This window comes from Microplitis mediator, chromosome 1 (genome assembly GCF_029852145.1).
Source record: "Microplitis mediator isolate UGA2020A chromosome 1, iyMicMedi2.1, whole genome shotgun sequence".
NCBI lineage: Eukaryota > Metazoa > Arthropoda > Insecta > Hymenoptera > Braconidae > Microplitis > Microplitis mediator.
The window spans coordinates 28,141,841-28,164,710 of record NC_079969.1 but is presented as its reverse complement, the minus strand read 5'-3'; the positions used below and the strand labels follow the sequence as shown (position 1 = coordinate 28,164,710).

Here is a 22,870-nt window from a genome sequence, read left to right as displayed (position 1 = left end):
CAGCCTCAAATCTACTCACAGTTTTTTGTACTCAGGTTTAACTTTACTCAGCTATAACTCTACCCATACGAAAAAAATATATGAGGGAGGGTGGGGCAGAGCGGCCCCCCTAAGCCAATTATTACTTTTTGTGGCTTTCAACCATAAGATCACTTTACTTTTGTCCTATTTCGAACAAATTTATGGGCATTTTGCCAAAATTCTGAAAAAAAATTTTTTTGTGAGGTAGAGCGGTCCCCTCCAAAAAATGATAAAAAAATTTTTTTTTTTAAATTGTTTTCATCGTTAAGAATATATTTCTTTCTCTTGACAACTATTTTTGGTTTTATATTACTCGTAAAAAATTTTTTAAGATGTAATAAATCGTTAACTCTCGCTTATCTTAATTACTAATTGTTATTTAATAGAAAAAAAAACAATTCTATAGTTTTACTTTATTTCAAAAATTTATCAACTAAAAAAAAAATTTTATTTTTATAAATTTTTAGTGACCAAATTTGCCTCTCACATAGAGAAACGGCCGAAAAATATGAAAAAATAATTTTTTCGGAAGTTTCAGCTGGTCCATTTTGCCCCAGGTGTTATGCGTAGGGGTAAAAATGCGCAAAAAATATCGGACTTATAGTAATTAGTCGAAAAAAAAAGTTTTTTTTTTTATCAAAATTTCAGGGGGGCCGCTCTGCCCCACCCTCCCCTATCCGGATATATCTGGGCAAATCTGGAATATGTCGCATATATGCAACACATATATAAATATATGTCTCATATATGCAGATTTCCCCGGATATATCCGGATATATATTTTTTTCGTTTGGGTACTGACAAAGAATTGATATTTTATTGACAAGATAAAATACGTGAGTAGAGTTGAGGCTGAGTAAAGTTGTGAGTGAGTAGAGTTGTAGCTACTTCTCTTGAGTAGAGATGTTCTCAGTTAGAATTGTAACACTGCCAATTTTTGAATTATTCGCAACTTCTAAAAAATATTTGAAAAAAAATCATTTCAAAATTACGTAATAATTGTAGAGGTCAAATTTATTAAAATATATAATTATTCATGATATAAATAATTTAAAATTATTATGAATAAACAAATGTTTATTATTTCTTTTTTTTTATAAACTCATTTTCAATTATTTTCTTTATGTATACATATATATCTATACTGGTAAATATACAAGAAGACAGACTGGTTTAACGGCTTGTGGAATATAAATTTGCGAGTGAATAAAAATAAATCCATCAGTGCATGCAAATCGAAGGAATAGATCCGAACTAATTTAAAATTCATCCGCGATTTAAGAATGATGGTATAACCTGAGCATCTGTTATCCGATTGACATTTTTTTTATTCACTTCTTTCACTTCTCTTACATCTCCTCGATATTGTCCATCAAAAAGAGAAAGATAAATTATTATCAAAGTTAAAAATCTTTGAAAAGTCGCTCGAGTCCTTTCTAGATCATCAGTCAACTTTTCAAGTAAAAACCGATAGCCCTAAACAATTTGAAAAAAATTATGGAGTCAATTTTGATTTTTTTTGGCCAGTAGGTTTTTTGACATTCACTTGAACTTTTTTCGGTCCTTTCTAGCAGTAGCCGCTCGGGAGTCGACTAGGCAGTAAAGACAAGAGAATCCTTTGGAGTCTGTATATGTTGGTCCTTCGTACATATATATGTCTGGTCGGAGAAACCGCGTGTATAGATTTGAATTTTTCGTTTTGTTGGTTCGCTCGGCGAGCTGAGCGGAGATCCCTTTACTGTAAAAGTAGTAGTAGTAAAAGTAGTAGTGGTTTTCTTCAGTTTACTTTATCCCTTTCTTGCTGTCTTTCCTCACAGTAGGCCTCCGTTCTTGCAACTCTTTGCGTGAATGCCGCACCGCGTGCCCGTGCAAGAAGAGGACGCGACTTGTATAAGAAGCGAATGCATAAGCAAAAAAAAATTTGAAAAAATCATACCAAACTTGCTACTACATATAGAGAGGGGGGGGGGGGGGGCAAAACGGGGTACCTCCAAAATTTGATAAAAAAAAATTTTATATTTTGAATGGTTTTTAAACATTCCAAAATCACTTCTGTAAATATAATTAAGCGTTACTTTGAATTTTTTTTGGTGAACTTTTTCAAAAATCAATTGTCAGTTGAAAAATATTAATGACGTTTGTTTTATGATAAAAACTATTAAAAATTTTTTTTCTTCTTTTGTATCCAATAAACATGTAAAATAGAATTTTTCTTCATGTAAATTACTTACAAAAAAATTCAACTTAATCAAATTCGTTTAAAATCCAGAAATTTTTTTTTTTTACCTTTTTTCGGGGGTTCCCCACTTTGCCCGCAGAAATGAAAAATTTTTTTTTTTCAACGGTAACTGAAAATTTCTTCTATTTACTTTGAATATCATTAAAAAAAAAAAGATTTAGCGTATTTGAGTCCTCGAAAACTTGGTATTTCCTTAAGTACACCCTTTTGCCCCTCCCTCCCCTATTATTAGTTATCATTTTTATATTTTTCAAATTTCTAAATCACTATTCATCCCTAAACTGATCCACGCCCTCTTCAATTTTTCTGATACTGGTCAAAAATTTTTGACGTTTAAATCCTGTCAAAAATTTTTATTCTTCATACAGAGGGGGGATTTAGACTTTTACTCTTCACTTACAATTCAAGAATATTAAATTCAAATTTTTAAATCAAATTTTTTTTTTCGGCGGCTAAATTTGAACCCAATCGCTGAATTTATAAATTACGAAAAAAAAATTCGGTTACCCTTTTGCCCGGTTCTCCCCTGGTATTGAATAAAAAAAAATCCACTTGATTTATATATTTTCTTAAAAAAGAATTATCATTATAGACTTTTATTGTTAATTATTGGTTTTTAAGCCCTTATTTAAACAAGTAGACTCAATACCGGAGAATAAAAGAATATCAGTTGTTAGTTGTTGTCTTTAGTCTTTAGTCTCCGGTGAGGTTGGAATAAACTGCTGGTGCTGTTGCTGTTGCTGATGCTGGTCTTATAGTATTATAGTCGGTTGCTGATGCCAGCAGCAGGAGCAAAAGCAGGAGCAGGGCGAGGTAACATAGTATGCGACCGATACTATGTTATGCCTCTCGAGAGACCATGGGCTCTGACATACTTTGTATGTTAATGCCACATAATGTCGGTTTTGTTCCTGTTTTCCAGCATTTATTTGTTCGGCTTCGCTTTTGCTTACCGGCTAACGCACTGCCCAACTTTATTTATTTTTTCTTAAAACCAAAACCGATCTGCCATCTATTTATTTCTTCTTTTTTTACTTCCCTCCCTTTGAAAAAAGGCTGCGGTTTAAGGACTAATGTATTTCCGTATTTAACTATTTTATTTATTATCATCATCATTATTATTGTATGTTGGTATTATGAGATATTTATTTATGACGAGGGTTATCATAATGCGAATCGCGAATTTTAAAATCGTAAATTGTGTGAAGAAGGTGTGAGGCGTATAAATAAAAATAAGGAGTAGAAAAAATAGCTGGGGAGAAAGAAATACATCGACTTGAGTCTCTCGCGATGCGAATTTAAAGTGAATCACGAGTAGCAACAAAGCTTGTAGGTGTCATCGCGTGTTACTTTACACACACGGTAGCAGTGCACAAGTCACCACCAGCTTAGCTTCTTTGTTCCCGAATAAATCATGAAGAACGTACTACTACAGGTTTTTGCTTACTACGCTTACGCATTCTCGATACCTATATATATACTATATATATGCTATATAAATAAATTACGTGTCTAAAATCATATTTATTGCACCTTATATCATTTTTTAGATTTATTTAATATCGTTTTTTTTTTTACTGCAGTGTTTCCTTGAATAACTTAAGGAATGGCTGCGTTAAAAATTTAATATTAGATTATAGGAAGTCATAAATCATTTATATGTTTATTAAACTTACACCTAGAGTCGGTTTGCATTTTTAAATATGTCTTTATTTAAATTATATGCCGACTTATTAGTAATAAATATTTAATGAGTTGATATATATTTTTTTGTTATTCACTGATATATTTTTTTTTATTGAAAATTTTATGGTAACCATTTATAGATTTTCTGTAGAATTTCTCTGTCGATGGATTTTCTATAGAATTTCCCTGTCGGTGGATTTTTTATAAATTTTCTATAAAATTTCCCTGTCGGCAAATTTTCTATAAATTTTCTATAAAATTTCTCTGTCGGTGGATTTTCTATAGAATTTCCCTGTCGGCAAATTTTCTATAAAATTTCTCTGTCGGTGGATTTTCTATAGAATTTCCCTGTCGGCAAATTTTCTATAAAATTTCTCTGTCGGTGGATTTTCTATAGAATTTCCCTGTCGGCGGATTTTTTATAAACTTTCTATAAAATTTCTCTGTCGGTGGATTTTCTATAGAATTTCCCTGTCGGCGGATTGTTTATAAATTTTCTATAAAATTTCTCTGTCCGTGGATTTTTTTATAGAATTTCCCTGTCGACAGATTTTCTATAAAATTTTTATAAAATTTTTCTGTCGGTGGATATTCTATAGAATTTCCCTGTCGGCGGATTTTTTATAAATTTTCTATAAAATTTCTCTGTCGGTGGATTTTTTTATAGAATTTCCCTGTCGGCAGATTTTCTATAAATTTTCTATAAAATTTTTCTGTCGGTGGATTTTCTATAGAATTTCCCTGTCGGCGGATTTTCTATACATTTTCTCTGTCGGCGGATTTTCTATAAATTTTCTATAAAATTTCCCTATCGGCGGATTTTCTATAAATTTCCTGTAAAATTTCTATAAATTTTCTCTGTCGGCGGATTTTCTATAAATTTTCTATAAAATTTCCCTATCGGCGGATTTTCTATAAATTTCCTGTAAAATTTCTATAAATTTTTTCTGTCGGCGGACTTTCATAGATTTTCTATAGAATTTTCCGTCGGCGAATTTTCTATAAATTTTCTCTGTCGGTGGACTTTCTATAGAATTTCCCTGTCGGCGGATTTTCTATAAATTTTCTATAAAATTTCCCTATCGGTGGATTTTCTATAGAATTTCCCGTCGGCGGATTTTCTATAAATTTTCTCTGTCGGTGGACTTTCTATAGATTTTCTATTGAATTTCCCTGACGACAAGATTTTTAAATTTAATTGACTAAAGCGACGAAAATTTTTATTAAAAAATCAGTAATAAATTAATGAGTAGATAAAAAACTCACTACTGTTATAAATTGTAAAAAAGTAGATAGCAGAGAAAAATGAAGTGATATAAATTTATAGCCAGTAGGTACGGTCGGCGCGTGGCAGACATGTGTGCCATTGACGGACGCGAGACCCATCAGTGCCGCCGTGGCGTACATTGAAGTAGTACAAAGAGATAAAGCTCGACATGGGTAGCTCTTGTGTACCCCGGCACAGCTATAGCGGCCAGAGATAAAACAGCCCGCGTAATAGACTCTACCTACACACTACACACTACACGCAAAACTGATACTTAAATACAACAAAACAAACATAAACATTCACATATACATATACGGACATTGACATTCACATCTATCCCCTCATACAATATAACAAAGTTATATATAAGAATAAGAAAACTCAGTGTCTCAAAGTATCAGTCGACGTCAATTGAGTATTCTATATAGACCTGTTGCATGTGATCCATCCGGTGCATGTGACAGGTGATGCACTAACGGAATTGTCTCTGTTTATTTATCTCATTCTCTTATAGTTTGCTCACAACTTATTCTTCACATACAAACAACTCTTATACTCAGAAATACATTTTTCAATGTTGCTCTTTGCATCTCTCGCGAACCATCTGATCATTCATCTCTTTGATCCTCAATCTTAAATCCTCGATCCTCGATCCTCAGTTTGCTCATGTGGGAATTTGCCTTAGAATTTTTTCCTCCCACTATTTTATCTCCAGCATGTCCATATATAAATATACGGGATTCATGTGAATTTTGTGTTTTATTTTAAAAGCGCGACACTAATTTTTCTATTTATCATTCAAATATGGCATCAAAATTCCGCGTTTTTGTTTTCACTCATCGCGGATGTTATTGATCACTTTCAATGTCTGTAGTTTGAAAACCGTTGGAATTACGGATATTTTTGTGAAGACTTTTTTTGTAGAGAATTAAATTCTCTATAAGATTGTCCGGAACTTTTTTACTGTCAACTCAATAGTTTAGCTTCTATAGTCATTTAATGGTGACTTTATATGAAAAAATTGACTTTCGTTCCTTGCGACAGGATTTTTCCTTATAAGGAATTTTTGAGGAAATTAAATTCACTATGAAATTATGGAACAGTAGATTGATTATCGTGAAACTGAGGTAAAAATTTATGTAAGAATTAATAATTAATTTTGGTTCGATTCCATTCGAATGGAAAATGAAAAATTCATTTAGAAATCCGGAAAAAATAATTTTGATCTACAGCCGAAAATTTTAGATCCATATAGATCTTCGGAGATCCATATAGATCACACCCACAAAAAGTAAATTTTAAAATTGTAAAATTCAAAATTTTTTTTATAAAAGCGATTTCGAGGTCAACAAAAACTCATGGGAAAAAATTTTTAATTTAAGATTCACATGAATCTGAGTAGATCTAGAAATCTATAGATGGCAAAATAGATCTAAAATTTATAAGAATCATCTAATCAGATCTGAATTACTTTTCCTGCAAGATTTAAAAATTTAAATCAAAAACTGAAATTGTTTTTAAAATTTCAATTTTCGTATTCGCTAAAAAATTATTTGTCACCCTAAAAAAAAAAAAAATAATATTTCCTCTGAAATGACACACCCTGATATATATATTTACATATATTAAAAATCTCCATCCCTCGGTGAATTCCTTATTTGAGGGAAACGCTAAATAAAAGTAAATACTTGAGTTGGTTTTATTTTTTCCCCAGTAGGTTCTCTTTTTATAAAAGTGGGCTCTCTCTTGAGGTTTCTCGCTCCCGTGTGCGATCCGAAGTAAAACCTTTGGGTATAAATAAGCGGGCTGTCGTTTGCGGAAGCAGAAAACGGGCAAAAGGACAGAAAATAAGAGTAGAAGAAGAAGAAAGAAACAATAATGGCATGGTGATGCTGATGGTGGTAGTGCTGGTGGTGTCTTTACTACCTTAAGTTTTGCCTTGCCCGGTTTTATACGGAATAAGTAGAATGAGTAAGACACTCGGTTAGGGGGAGAGAAAGAGACACGAGGGCGGCTACAGTACAGGGTATAGAGAATGGGATACACATAAGATGGCATATATTGCGGCTGCCCGACGATACCTCGGCTAAGTAGAAGAAGTAGCTCTCACAAGTATCTTCAGTTGTTGTATCTACAGCAGCACCACATCTTGTTGTTATTATTGTAGTTGTTGTCGTAGTTGCTGTTGTTGTTGTAGATGTAGATGTAGATGTAGATGTAGATGTAGATGTGGGTGTGGATGTTGAAGTAATAGTGTGGTAGTTGTGTGGAACCGACTACGACTTGGATAAGAGAGAAAGATACATAAGTTACGAGCCGGTGAATGTATGAGAGTAGAGAGGAGACGCTGCCACCCTGCGGTTACTGCAAGAGTTGTTGAGCTGCTGGTTGGCTATGAGATAGTAAGAGAACCCTTTTTTAAGGATTGTATTTTCTTGAGAAGACTATATGTTTGGAGACGCGACAGGGAATTTCCATCCAGTTGCAGACAGGTGGATTTGATGCAGTATCTTGATGATTGTATTCATGCTGGGATTTCTTGCTTTCTTTTCACTATTTGGGGTATATTTGCACGACTCGTGCTTTACGATCGAAAAATTTTTTTCGCCTCACTTCGGCGACTATTTCAGTTATTATCCTTGTTAGTTCATGGAATTAAGATATTTTGCATACTACTTTAAAGATAATTTAATGGAGATTAGTTCCATACTTTTCAAAATTTATTTAGTTCAATAAAAACAGAAAAAACTCCAAAATAGTTTCAAAAAATTTCCTGTCCGTCAAGTACGGATCCCGTATACATGATAATTTGCGAAAAAATCCAGTAATTGAATCAATTTTTTTTTTTTAATTCTTTGAACGATTTGTAGGTCCCCTTGCGAATGACTAGGTAACTCAGTGTCGTTTAATTACAATTAATAAAAGAATAAAAAAGGCTGTATAACTATATCTATATATATCTATGTAAAATTAACATGGATGGTGATATATCTATACATTATACGTATATTTATTCCAGCAGGGGCGCTTGCGCATTACTGTCCTAGTACAGCTGTTTTTTTTGCTAAATGGCAAGCCTGAATTTTTTCAATTCAATTTTTTTTTTATTTACATATATTTTAAATTAATAAATAAGCATTACGAGTCGTGCACTTTTGGATTTTCCAATTTTTTTTTATTTAAAGGAATTTTTTTAACCATAGATCTGATGGGCACAGAAATTAAGAACTTGGGTAACATGGGCCCGAAAAAATTTTCTCCAAACTGCTTTTAATAAGTTTGTTACTACGATTATTTATGATCCTGAAGTTAGCAGAGAATTAAAATTTTTTGGATTTTTTTTTCAACAAATCAATTACAAAAATACAACAAATAAAAATATGCACATGTAGAAAATTTAAAAAACTACGGGTGCAAATTTTTCAAATATTTTTTTTTCAATAATTTATTGTTTAAAAAAAAAATCAAAAAATTATCAGACGTCGGTTAACTTCAGTATCATGATTATTTCACAGCAATTGGAGGTATGAAAATTTTTTCGACCCTTTTATTCTCAAAATTCCATACAAATCATTTCTTACTCAAATTTATTTGTCAGCCTGCATACTGAGTTTTGATAAAAATATAAATACTTGACATTTTTTTTTTCTGTCAAAAATTTTTTTACTCTACAGAAACTGACCAAATAAATAAAAACTAAAATATTCAATTTTTTTTATGAAGATCTGGTTCATTGCTCTTATATATTTACGTATGTCATTTATACACATAAATAAATAAATATAAAAAAAAATTCATATATATATATATATGAAAAGGGCGAATGGAGCGGAACAGAAAACGGAACACAGAAGCAAAATGCACACTCGGAGATCTCCAAGGCACCAGTCTCTGAGATCCTGAGCACACAGCATGTTTATTGGCGCAACTCAGAGTCTTAAATCTTTATGTTGTCTCCGTAGCGGCGGGTTCTGTCCCTTCTGTATATATCCTTCCTTATACATATACATATATATGTATTGCACAAGGGTATATACACCAACTCGTCTGCAACACACACACACACATATTTATATAGCGATGAAAGAGTTAAGTAAAAGAGAGTAAAAAGAGTTAAATATAAAAGGTGGAGAGGAAAGATGGTGTGTGCCGTGTGTGCCAAGACGGCAACAGTTGCCTCCGTATAGTATCTCTTGGAAGCTGAGTTGAGTAGAGGCAAAGGGACCGAAGCAAAAGGACGCGAGAGAATGAGAATTGAGAAGAAGAGCAAGTATAAGTAAATGGGAGTGGAACCAAGGGAAGCGGGTGGTTCTGATACTCTGGTGCTTCTGAGGTTGCCTGAGACTGCTTCTGGCTGATGTTGATACTTGTGGTGGTGAGAAAGGGCTCTCTTCCTTTTCTTCCCCCTCCTCCTTCTTCTTATTTCCCCCTGCAGTCACATCGGGAGATATATCTCCTCTGGCGTTCTACGCTACTCGCAAAATCGAGTCAACAGTCGAACGACCCGACGACGGCGACGACAATTCTCTACTCGTGGTCATCGTGCTTTGCGTTACGCACTCTCTGCTCTCCCACAGGCCTCTGACTGCCACGACGACATTTTCGTGGCTACTTCGACCTGCAGACATGCAAATGATACGCTTCTCAATCTTGAATAAAATGAGAAAAATAAATAAATAAATATCAACGCGAACAAAAAACATTTCGAGTCGAGTTAAGTAAATAAAATAAACGGTTGTAAAGTACTTTTACTTGCAACTCGCCGACAATTTTTTTTTTTTTTTCAAATCTTATCAAATTGAGTTTTGAAAAAAATTTTTGAATTACTAAAATTATCTGAGGCTACTTGACAGGGTACAGATACCGTTTTTGGTCACCTGGGCTAATTTTGGACATTTGAAAAATTTAAAATAAAAATTTGAAAAATACGCAATGATATGATTGATTTTCTAAATATGTTCAAAAGTATTCGCATCACTAGGGCCAAATTTTGCGTTAATTTAAAAATAATTAATAATTAGTGGTGTGAAATTTTTTATATTACGGAGAAAGTATTGGTCGTATTAAAAAAGTTTTCAAACAAAAGTTGTAGGAAATTTAATTTTCTAAAAAAAATGTCTCTTATAATTTTTTTGTAGGACCAATAGAAAGCCGTAATTTCAAAATTAAGGTTTTCATAATTAATCAAATTTTGAATCATTCATTATGAATCTTAATTTTGGAATTACGGCGAAAATATTGATCGTATAAAAAAATCATAAGAGACATTTTTTTTAGAAAATTAAATTTCCTACAACTTTTGTTCGAAAACTTTTTTAATAAGATCAATATTTTCGCCGTAATATCAAAAATTTGAACTACTCATTTAAAAAATAAGGCAAAAATCTTGTCCCTACTCATCACACTGTTGCAATGTTAACTAAAATAAAGTATCAAATGCCCAAAAATGGAGCAGTAGCCACCAATGTTACTTCTACCCTATATTAAAAAAAAATTTTTCGGTCTATAGGAAATCAATTAATTATGTACCTGAAGATCGGAACGTTTTTTCCAAAAAAATTGGAAAGTAAAATTCTGCTGAATGACTAGATTTTTGAAATATTTCGCATATAGATGCTGGTATGTCAGTCGAAAATCTTTTACTACCCCCAACTTCTGGAACTACCCCTTAAGTAGTCGAATTACTTAAATTTTTTCATTTTCGTTGCGCGAAAAACATTTCGATCTTCACGTATATAATTAATTGAAAATGTATATCGTAAAAAATTAAAAATCCAAAAAAGGATATGGAGAAAAATGGTCAAAAAATTTACGAATTTTTATTATGCTGTCGATTAAAACTGAAACAGGAAATTGAGTCGCCAAAAAAAATTTACACTTAAAACTTACCGATAAATTGCAGCGTAATAATTTTCTGACGACTCAACTTCCTGTTTAAAGTTCCGACAGCACAACAAAAATTCGTCCATTTTTCCCTGAATAATTGAATCAACGATAATATTTAACCGATCAATTGTTGCCGCGTTGCTTTGGTAGTTAAAATGCAAGCCGAGAAAATGCTCGCGAGGGAGAATAAATTTCCTGAAGAAAAAGGAGGAGGATAAGGAGGAGCGTCTATTATAAAACGCTGTGCACATATTTTACGGATACCTGATGCGTAACGTCTGTGTAGGGTATCCCGGCATACCTCGCGTTCTAGGATGGAGAGAAATATGTATAGATGTATAAATTTAAAAAAAACTTAAAAAATTGTATGCTGAATAAAATGAAATAAAAATAAGAAAATGCAGTGCGTACACCCCCGCGATCTTACGGGAATGTGGGCGTTAAGGTGCGTTCGCGTATATAGTATATCGGGCCCCCGGCGTAAGCACTGACCGAGAGAAAACACCGCGACCGATATATAGATATATAGATATACATGTGTAGGAATATTTTAAAGAGTGTGTTATCGGTCACGTTGGAGGCGGCACTAAGTTTATTGCCGATACTCGCTGTTTATCAGGCCCTGCTACGTTTATATTTGTTAATTAAACAGTCTCGTCTCCTTAAAAATTCGTCATCTTCAATTAATTCAAATTTTTAAATTTAAATAAAACGTTAAATTCAAAATAAATTATCGATTTATTACCTGAAGTTAACAATTTAAAATTTTCAGATTTTAATTTTCCACGAATAAATGACAAAAAAATAAAAAAATGCACATGTAGAAAATTTAAAAAACTAGAGGTGCAATTTTTTCAAATATTTTTTTTTTACAATTTATCGTTTGAAAAAGAAATCAAAAAATTATTTGGCCTCGGCTAGCTATGATATTGAAGTTAGCCGACGTCTAATAATTTTTGAACTCAATTTGAAACGATAAATAATAAAAAAAAAAATATTTCAAAAAATTGCACATATAGTTTTTTAAATTTTCTACATGTGCATTTTTTTAGTTTTTTTTTTTTTTTAAATTAAACCGTTGAAAAAAAAATCCGAAAATTATCAATTGTCTGTTAACTTCAGGATCATGGCTAGCTTCAGTATCATGATTTATTTTGAATTTTATCGATGATAAATAATTCTAACATATATGAAAATATGTTGGAATAATATAAATGTCAAGTGAAGAAAACTTAAATGCATGAGATCGCGACGACTGGAGTGAAATATCAACGAGCATGGATCGATCGTGATCGATTGTTATCATCTAGTAATCCGATCTCCGATACAGTTACAATTCTTTTACCTCCTATATATATATATATATATATATATATATATATATGAAGCAAGTAGATTCATGATCACGTCGTCACATGCCCACTCAAATTTTTTGATCTCTCGTTACATTACCTCCGAATCCATGTCTGTATCCAATCTAATACTTATTATTATTATGTTTTATTTTAAATATCAACACACCTATTACTTGACCTTTTCATTATTATCATACATTTTATAAATTTTTACCACTATTATCCAGTATAAAAAATAAAAATTCACAATCTTTTATTCATTTAAAATAAAATAAAAATAATAAATAAATTTAATGTTTTTCAAAAGTACCGTATTACTGGGAATAAGAGACTGTTTAAGATAAAGTAAAAATATCGACAGATATCCTACTACTGTAACATTTTTCTTTATCACTTGAGATACAGCCGAGTAAAATACACGCCGGATTTAAATAAAATATTTACTGGATTATAAAATTATTTTTTCTGGATACGAGTTTTATTTTTTTAAAAATACGTTTGAATATTTATTTATCAACCCAGTATATTTAACAGTTAATTAATTAAAAATTACTGTAATTACTGGATTAATGCAATTAATTATAAATATCTGGATAATTACACTAATTGTTTTTTATTTTTTTTTTCAACGCAAATCAATCGACACTGAGGAAAATCATGATGACCTCTCTATTCATTTTATACGCATATCTATATATGTATTATATATGTATATAATGTGCACATCTAACTAACCCTCATGCGTCTTAACGAGTTCCCACGAGACGTTAGGAACCGTGTAATAATATACAATGTGAATGAATTATGAATGAAAATTGTAAATTTAATTGCATCCTAATGATCGGCATCACGTTAGTAAATTTTATTATACCGTTTTAATTTTTATATTTTATAAAGTTTACTGTTTTTATATTGTGTACTGTATACATAATATTTTATATACATATTAAATTTAATATGAACTGATTAATTAAAATTTTTCTCGGTCGGGAAGTTATTATTGGTACACTTAGAAAATTAAATAATAGAAACTACTATCTAGTTATGGTAAAATTTCTACCGTCAATCCGATAGTAGTGAATATAATCTAGACGATTGTGTAAATCATCTAGATTGTAATATTCACCATATTTATAATAATTGTTACAGTCCTGTATGTTAACTAGAATTAATTATTATTATTATTCTAAATAGTTATGTTTGTAATCCAGATGGTAACAGTTACCATCAGAAATTATAATTGTTACCATCCCGATAGTAACCGTTACCATTCTGATAGTAACTGCTACACAATTTATTGCAGAAGTTATCATCCAATAATTATTACTTCTATTAAAAAAAATTATAACACTAACTCTTTTTGCATTGAATAATGTTCTAATCATTCTAGATCATTGAATTAAAAATTTAGCATAATAAACACGATTACTTAATTTTCTGAGTGTACACGGAAAGAAAATTATGGCAGCGGTTTCCATAATTTTGTGAAATTTTTTTCTATACCATCATAGGAATTACGACCATAAATTATGGGAGCGGTTCCTATAATTATAGGAATGTTTCCCATAATTATAGGAATAGTTCCTATAATTATGGGAATGATACCCATAACACTATAGGAATGATTCCTATAATTATAGGAATGGTTCCTATAATTTATAGGAATACTTTCTATAATATTATGGGAATCATTCCTATAATTTATGGGAATGGTTTCTATAATTTATAGGAACCATTCCCATAACATTATGGGAATGGTTCCTATAATAGTATGGGAACTATTCTCACAATATTATGGGAATGATTCCCATACTGTAATTGGAATGGTTCCTATACCATTATGGGAATCATTCCCATAATATTATGGGAATAGTTCCCATACTATTATAGGAACCATTCCTATAATATTATGGGAATGGTTCCCATATTATCATGAAAAAATTATTTTAAAGAAGTGTGGTAATAACTTCTACAATATACAGAAATATTATTAAACATAAAAACAAAAATTCAAACATTGAAAAAAAAAATCGTATTTGGCAAAAAAACATTAAAATTTTTAACAAGAATTTTTTGTCAGCACAAAACATTCAAGAAAATTTAAATTTTGGGAAATTTCTACACTATTGTGCAAAAAAAAAATTTTATGATATTATAGGGATGGTTTCCATAACATTATGGGAATAGTTCCCATAATATTATAGGAATAGTTCCTATACCAATATGGGAATCATTCCCATAATGGTATGGGAACCATTCTCATATCAGTATGGGAACCATTCCCATAATGGTATGGGAACTATTCTCATACTATTATGGGAATGGTTCCCATAATATATGGGAACCATCCCTATAGTAGTATAGGTACTATTCCCATACCATTATCGGAACCATTCCCATAATGCATAGCAAAACTTCCCATAATTTTCTTTCCGTGTATTTTTCAAGAAAACTCATGAAGAGAAACGTGAAAATTTTTTCAAATACCAAAAAACCTGATTGGTTAACGAATCTCTTATCTTATAGAAAATATATAGTGTGAATTTTAAAATGTTTTCAAAAAACTTTTAATAAGATTTAACAAGTAAGGAATTCTCGTATGAATTTATATAAAAAATATATCTAGGGTATCAGTACCAAATATTTACCGAGCTCCATTTAGAGACCGGGTACCTAAATATCCTGAAAAATGGAAAAATTGATAAATTCAATTTATAAAAAATATGTAAACATGAGAACTAAATTTTCCATCAATTAAATTCACCAATTTTTCTATTTTTAAGGATATTTAGATACCCGGTGATCATTTGATACCAATGTTCCAGAGTACCAAATATTGACCAGGCTCCATTTGGTCAATATTTGGTACTGTTACCCGACAGTAAGAGTAAAATCGTCGAAAATAGAGACTGAACAACTGAAAAAATTACAAAATTACAACAATAGATTAATGTAGTATAAGTAAATAATAAAACGGTACCAGGGCCACTATAAGAGTCAGTGTAGCAATAAAACAAAAATAAAAAATCCAGCTCGGAAGTCGTGCAACACTTTTCGGCTCGACGAGTGTACACTAGTTGCGAAAAAGTGAAATGTTGCGACTCGCTTCCGCTCTCTTAATTTTATTTTTATTTTTACGACATTTGAATCAGGACAAGGACACTCGGATGACTGGGATTTAAAAAAACAGGACATTGTTTATTTGTATTTACATTTAATTTTTACTTTTTTCGAGTCTAGACTAATTTATTTCTGGTTAGAAACATTAAGATGAAATATTACAGACAAAACTGTCGAGTGAATCGAATTATACGATTAAATATTTGAACAAGTAATCAATCATTTCATCAATATGATATATGTAATAAATATATAGTCATAAATATAAACAATTTTTTTTTAATTAAAAATTTTTATTACTTTTTGCTATAAAAATTTTTTCATCGCTGAGCCCGCAATCGTTTGTTGGATTGCTTACGTTGAATAAAAACCATTTAAAAAATGAAAATATTTATGTAATTAATAAAAAGAATTGATTTTTATAACGACGTGACGAGAAACGCCTTTCATCGAGCCCGTAGCCCTCGTTATCTTATAATCGGCGGATCTCGCGCGTGGGTTCGCTCCGCGTTTCTAAAAAGAAAAAAACTGAATAAATGAATGAAAAAAAAAAAAAAAACTCCTACACAAGAGAAAAAAAAATTAATAACAAAAATGTAATGTGCGTTGAGGACGCGCAATGGCAATTAAGGCCAACTCTCGACTCCGTAGGACGTCTTGGCTGTCTAATTAACGAATTACAATCTCTTTACGAGTAGTAGGCAATATTTTAAATACCTAGAAAATTATTTTACATTTTTATGCATAAATACACTTGCTGTACTTATACTGCACGTATATAATTAATCAATTATCAGACTTACTCCCTAATTATTTTTTTTTTATTAATTCCTTTTGTCATCCCGACGCTACACGTAAATAAAATTAATAAGAATTCAAACCCGAATAATTGATTAATTTTTATGATTCTAAAGTTAGCCGACGTCTAATAATTTTTGGATTTTTTTTTAGGCGGTAAATTATAAAAAAATCAAAATTTGAAAAAATTGCACTTGTAGTTTTTTAATTTTTTTTTACATGTGCATATTTCTAGTTTTTTTTTTTTTTCGTAATTGATTTGTTGGAAAAACAATCCGAAAATTTTTGATTGTCTGCTAACTTTGGGATCGTTAATTTTTTACTGCCTATTTATCTAGACTTTTTTTCGCTCTAGTCAAAATTTAAAAAAATGTCAAATTAATAAATAAATTAATTAGTAGAAAATAATACGGCGGAATAAAAATTATTTATCATTAATTTTTTTTTAAACTGATCTCAGGATGTTTACTTTGCACAAATTTACTCTACAATAAAATAAATAAATTATTTAAAAAGTTTATACATGTATATTTTACCACGTACTTTATGTTCACTCTAATTACGCTTTGTCATTACGTTTCTTCCGTTGTCTTATTATGAGTTTACTTTTTTTCCCGGTTTATTAACAGTAGACTTAGTATATACTTACATATATATATATATGTATATATATATAAGAAAAGACATTGGTTAGCTAGCTGGGCAGTTTCTGGTAACGGCACCATCAGGATCAACCGAATGAGTAAAAGAAACCGCCAAATGTAACTAAAAGAGTAAAAGCTAACGTATAAAAAAAATATATATATGTATATATATATAGAGTAAAGTAAGGGACGTGGTAAAAAGGAATAAAAGGAAATCCAAGGGATAAGGAAAAGATATAATAAAAGTATAAATAAAAAATACTTTGGTAGGAATGGTAGAGATCGGCGAGAGTATTGAGAGCATAGCATGGGTACAATGATACCCAAGACGCCGAGACCAAGTACCAACAAAAGCACAAGACCAGCCCTTTTACCTATACCTTGTATGATATGTGTTATTGTGTAGACGCATGTGTGGTGTGTGTGTGGATAAGGTGGTTGGTATGTGGTAGGTTCATTTACAGAATAAAATACACAGAGGTTGTGAGCAAGCGAGCTGTATTGCACGGCTGTAAGAGTGTAGAAAGAACCCTCCGCGACTACTCGGCGTTCCGCGTGCTTCTCTTCGCATCGCCGCTCTAGATCTTACTGATAAGAACGAACACCATTTTAGCGGTTCCTTACACACCAGACATCCGTTCTCTGCCGCCCGTGATACGGCACACACACATGTGCTGTGATTTTTATACTGTGGAAGATCTTTAGCTACCAACACTAAACTGAATTTCATATTTTTGAAATTTTTTTAATGGAAATACGAATCAATTTTATGATTTGAATGATAAATTAGGAATTCATGATTTAATGCATTTCGAAGGGGAAGAAAAATTTTGGCTCTTTTAATGGAAAATAACAGAAAATACCGGAGGAAAAAAATTATTAAACTAGAGTCTTAGAATAGTCCCAGACCCATGTGTATTGGCATGTGTCTGGCATCTACTCTGTGTGACTATCGGATATTTTTTTTCTCAAATTTCCTCCTGATTATCACCCGACATCGTTTCTGAAACGCTTTCAATGCTAAACAATAGAAAATACTGGAGGAAATGAATTATTGGAGACCTGGAACAGTCTCAGACCATGGTAAAGATTGGGGAACATTGGTGAACATTGGTGAACATTGGGGAACATTGGGGAACATTGGTAAACCTTGGTGAACATTAGGAAACATTGGGAACATTCGGGAACATGGGGACCATTGGTGAACATTGGTAAAGATTGGTAAACATTGGTGAACATTGGTGAACATTGGGGAACATTGGGGAACATGGGGGAACATTGGGGAACATTGGTAAACTTTGGTGAACATGAGGAAACATTGAGGAACATTGGGGAACATTGGGGAACATGGGGGAACATGGGGAACATTGGTAAACCTTGGTGAACATTAGGAAACATTGAGGAACATTGGGGAACATTGGGGAACATTGGGGAACATTGGTAAACCTTGGTGAACATTAGGAAACATTGGGAACATTCGGGAACATGGGGACCATTGGTGAACATTGGTAAAGATTGGTAAACATTGGTGAACATTGGTGAACATTGGGGAACATGGGGGAACATTGGGGAACATTGGTAAACTTTGGTGAACATGAGGAAACATTGAGGAACATTGGGGAACATTGGGGAACATGGGGGAACATGGGGAACATTGGTAAACCTTGGTGAACATTAGGAAACATTGAGGAACATTGGGGAACATTGGGGAACATTGGGGAACATGGGTGAACATTGGTGAACATTTTTTTTAGTTTTTTATTGATTTTCCAGGAACGACTAAATCAAACGTTTCCAAAATCTAATCAGCTCTAGAATTTAATAAAACGCGTCGATTGCTGTCTTGGTCATCTCTATCGGATAATTCGATTGAGAGTTATCGCGGGAGAAAGAAACGGTAATAAACGGTTCTTTCCGGTCACTGAATTTTTTAAAACCATGAAAGTTGTCTTGTTTCTATTCCTTATATTTAATTTTTGTACATCTTTATAAGTATACTACTCGGAATAATATCTTTGAAATCAAAATGGAAACACTTAATTTAAATATTAGACAGTTACTGCGAGTCATGACATAAAATCGAGTAATTTATGATTAAAATGAAAATCTAAGTTCCCTAACAAAATTCAAATTATAATTATTCAGATGATCTATCTACATGATCAAATTAAATTACCATAATTTTATCAGCTGCATCAGCACTTTAAATAAAAAAACCACATAAATAATTAAATAAATTACAAAATAAAAGAACCCGTTAATATATTCCAGTGCAACACTTATTTCATAATTTATCTGTTTTGTATGAAATCTATAAAGTAAAATAATTACTCCAATTAAGGTATATTTATTTATAAATAGAAATTAGCTATTTTTATTTCTGGACCTGCATGATGAGAAGTTCAAAACCGTGACGTCATTAATGTTAAAGATAACAAGAATATCGTGAGAACGTATTTATAATATACATAGTGGTGCGTTTAATTCGCGTTAATTGTTCTTATACCTTTACACATTATTTTACTTACACTTTTATGCTTACTATACACGGAAAAAAATTTTTTGTAACCAGAAGATAACAGAACTTACGGCAACAAACATCTGCCTTAATATACAAGTAACGAACAATTCGTTATGATTAGCGAATTGGTTGTTGCACCTAGCAATGGTTTGTAACTGCGAAAAAACTGCTGTGTTACCCAGTAAAAAACGAATCGTCAAAGTGTAAAAAAAAGCGTATGTTAAAAATTCTGTGTGTTGAATTTTCAACACTTGTGTGTGTCAATTTAACACACAGTACTTTTTTTTGTGAACTGTCGCAATCGATTGATTTTTTAACACATAAAAATGTTATTTTATTCGAAAGTAACACTTTTTATATGTTACTGTCAAATCAACCCACAAAATATGTTAAAAATAATCTCGACCATCACAAAAGAATTCTTGGAAAATTTTTACTTTTAACATATGCGTATGTAACATTTTTTAACACTCACAACATGTTAAAATAACACATAAATAAGTGTAAAACGTTCGTTTTACACACGATATGTGTTGATTTTGACGGATCCTTTTTTACTGTGTACAGTAAAAAAATTGATTTGTTAAAAGAACAAAGTGAATTTATAGCACTGACACAATTTTTGTACTCATAAGCCAAAATTACTCAGAGTAACAAAATAGCAATTATCCCCATTGTCGACAGACACAGCTCTCTTAACAGAGAATCTATCGCTTTCCGTACTTGCTATCATCACTTTTCTAGTGCATGTGGTCGCTCTGAACGCACCTGAGCAATTGTTGTCCTATAACTTCATTTTTTGATATTTTTATCTAAAATTATTTGGTCAAAATCGGCATTTTGGCCCATTTTCGAAGCCTATAGCTCTCTTTCCAAGACTCCAAGGCTTTTATTAATTGCTATCATCATTTTTCTAGTACACGTGATCACCCTGAACGCACCTGAGCAGTTGTTATCTTATAACTTCATTTTTTGAAATTTTTTTCTAAGATTATGTGGTCGAAATCGGCATTTTGGCCCATTTTCGAGGCCTATAACTCCCTTGCTAAGACTCCACGGCCTTCATTAAATGCTATTATTACTTTTCTAGTGCAGGAGGTCATATTTAAAGCATTTGAGCAGTTCTCGCTCTATAATACCATTATCAATATTTCATTCTTACGTCTAAATCGCCGGAATCAGTTGCCTGCTTTGAAATAAGATGATATTGATGATGGATATCATCTGCTTTCGTCATCAATGGACTTCTTAATTACGTTTTAATTTTATTTGTAACAAAATTGTTCCCCATTCTGCCTTTTGTTCTGAGAACGAAACTCTCTTTCTCCGTGTAACTATATACATATGCATATAAATTGAAATAAAAAATCGGTTAGATTTACATTCACTCAAATTAGGAGTTTTTATATCAAAATTCACTCCCTTCAGAGGTGAATTTTAATTCGAGGGGAATCAATAAGTAAACAGTCATCTGCTCTGAGTTCACTCCGGATTTAATCCACGTTTACTCCGGAAATTTTTACAGTATGATAATAATAATAATGATAATAATAATAATAATAATAATATTAGTACGTTATATTTCTCAAGGTACAGTGACCTCCGACTTCTTTCGTGACTTGCACGCACTAAGTTGTGCTCTCTGACGCGCCCAGGTGCGACGTTAACCGTTAGAAAAATTGTATATATATATATATCTATATATATATATATCTATATATATATATATCTATATATATATATATATATATGTGTGTATGCATGTATAAATATAAAATACGTAGAAAATCTATACTCAGGACTTGGTGTTGTGAAAAAAAATTAGAATCGTCTTCAAATTACTTCTAAGGAAATCCCCCATAATCATCCCATACAAATAACATATAAAATCCATATCCAGACCAGAGTAATACCATACAAATAACATATAAAATCCATATCCAGACCAGAGTAATACCATACAATTAACATATAAAATCCATATCCAGACCAGAGTAATACCATACAAATAACATATAAAATCCATATCCAGACCAGAGTAATACCATACAAATAACATATAAAATCCATATCTAGACCAGAGTAATACCATACAATTAACATATAAAATCCATATCCAGACCAGAGTAATACCATACAAATAACATATAAAATCCATATCCAGACCAGAGTAATACCATACAAATAACATATAAAATCCATATCCAGACCAGAGTAATACCATACAATTAACATATAAAATCCATATCCAGACCAGAGTAATACCATACAAATAACATATAAAATCCATATCCAGACCAGAGTAATACCATACAATTAACATATAAAATCCATATCCAGACCAGAGTAATACCATACAAATAACATATAAAATCCATATCCAGACCAGAGTAATACCATACAAATAACATATAAAATCCATATCTAGACCAGAGTAATACCATACAATTAACATATAAAATCCATATCCAGACCAGAGTAATACCATACACATAACATATAAAATCCATATCCAGACCAGAGTAATACCATACAAATAACATATAAAATCCATATCCAGACCATAATCATCCCATACAAATAACATATAAAATCCATATCCAGACCAGAGTAATACCATACAAATAACATATAAAATCCATATCCAGACCAGAGTAATACCATACAAATAACATATAAAATCCATATCCAGACCAGAGTAATACCATACAAACAACATATAAAATCCATATCCAGACCAGAGTAATACCATACAATTAACATATAAAATCCATATCCAGACCATAATCATCCCATACAAATAACATACACTAATGCAAAAAATTAAAGGAGCAGAAAAATTTTATAAATTTTTTAGTGATTTTTGGAAGGCTGTAACTTGGTGAGAAAAAATCGTATCGAAAATTTAAAAAAAGCATTTTATAGCTTGAAATCTCTAGTTTAGGTGTATTTTTTTCAAAATTTTTTAAAAGCTCCAATTAATGCGCAAACATGAGAAATACCGCGAGCCAAAAAATTTCTAAATTTTTTTTTTTTTTCCGAAGAGCCTACGGACCGCGGAAAAATTCTTTCAACTAAACGAATGCATACATCGTTTAGCAAATTTATTTAGCTTCAATTTGGTTTTTTTTTTAACCTCGTAGGACGATTTGTCGCAGAGATATCAGCCTTCAAACAGAAAATGATCCTTTTGGCTTTGATCTTCGATATTTCAGGTACCAATGATCGCACAGAAAGTTGAAGGGTGGCGTTAAAAACTTGAATAAATCCCCTACAAGACCCTGTCATCATTTTTTGAAAAAAAAAATTTTTTTATTTTTAACATCCATT

The 22,870-nt window shown here is 31.6% G+C and overlaps 1 protein-coding gene across 1 annotated transcript in view; it reads left to right on the top strand.

Annotated features, from left to right (window-relative positions):
* Positions 1–22,870, top strand: part of LOC130675317 (uncharacterized) — a gene marked incomplete in the record, with an annotated part of 143,049 nt that overhangs the window by 8,552 nt on the left and 111,627 nt on the right.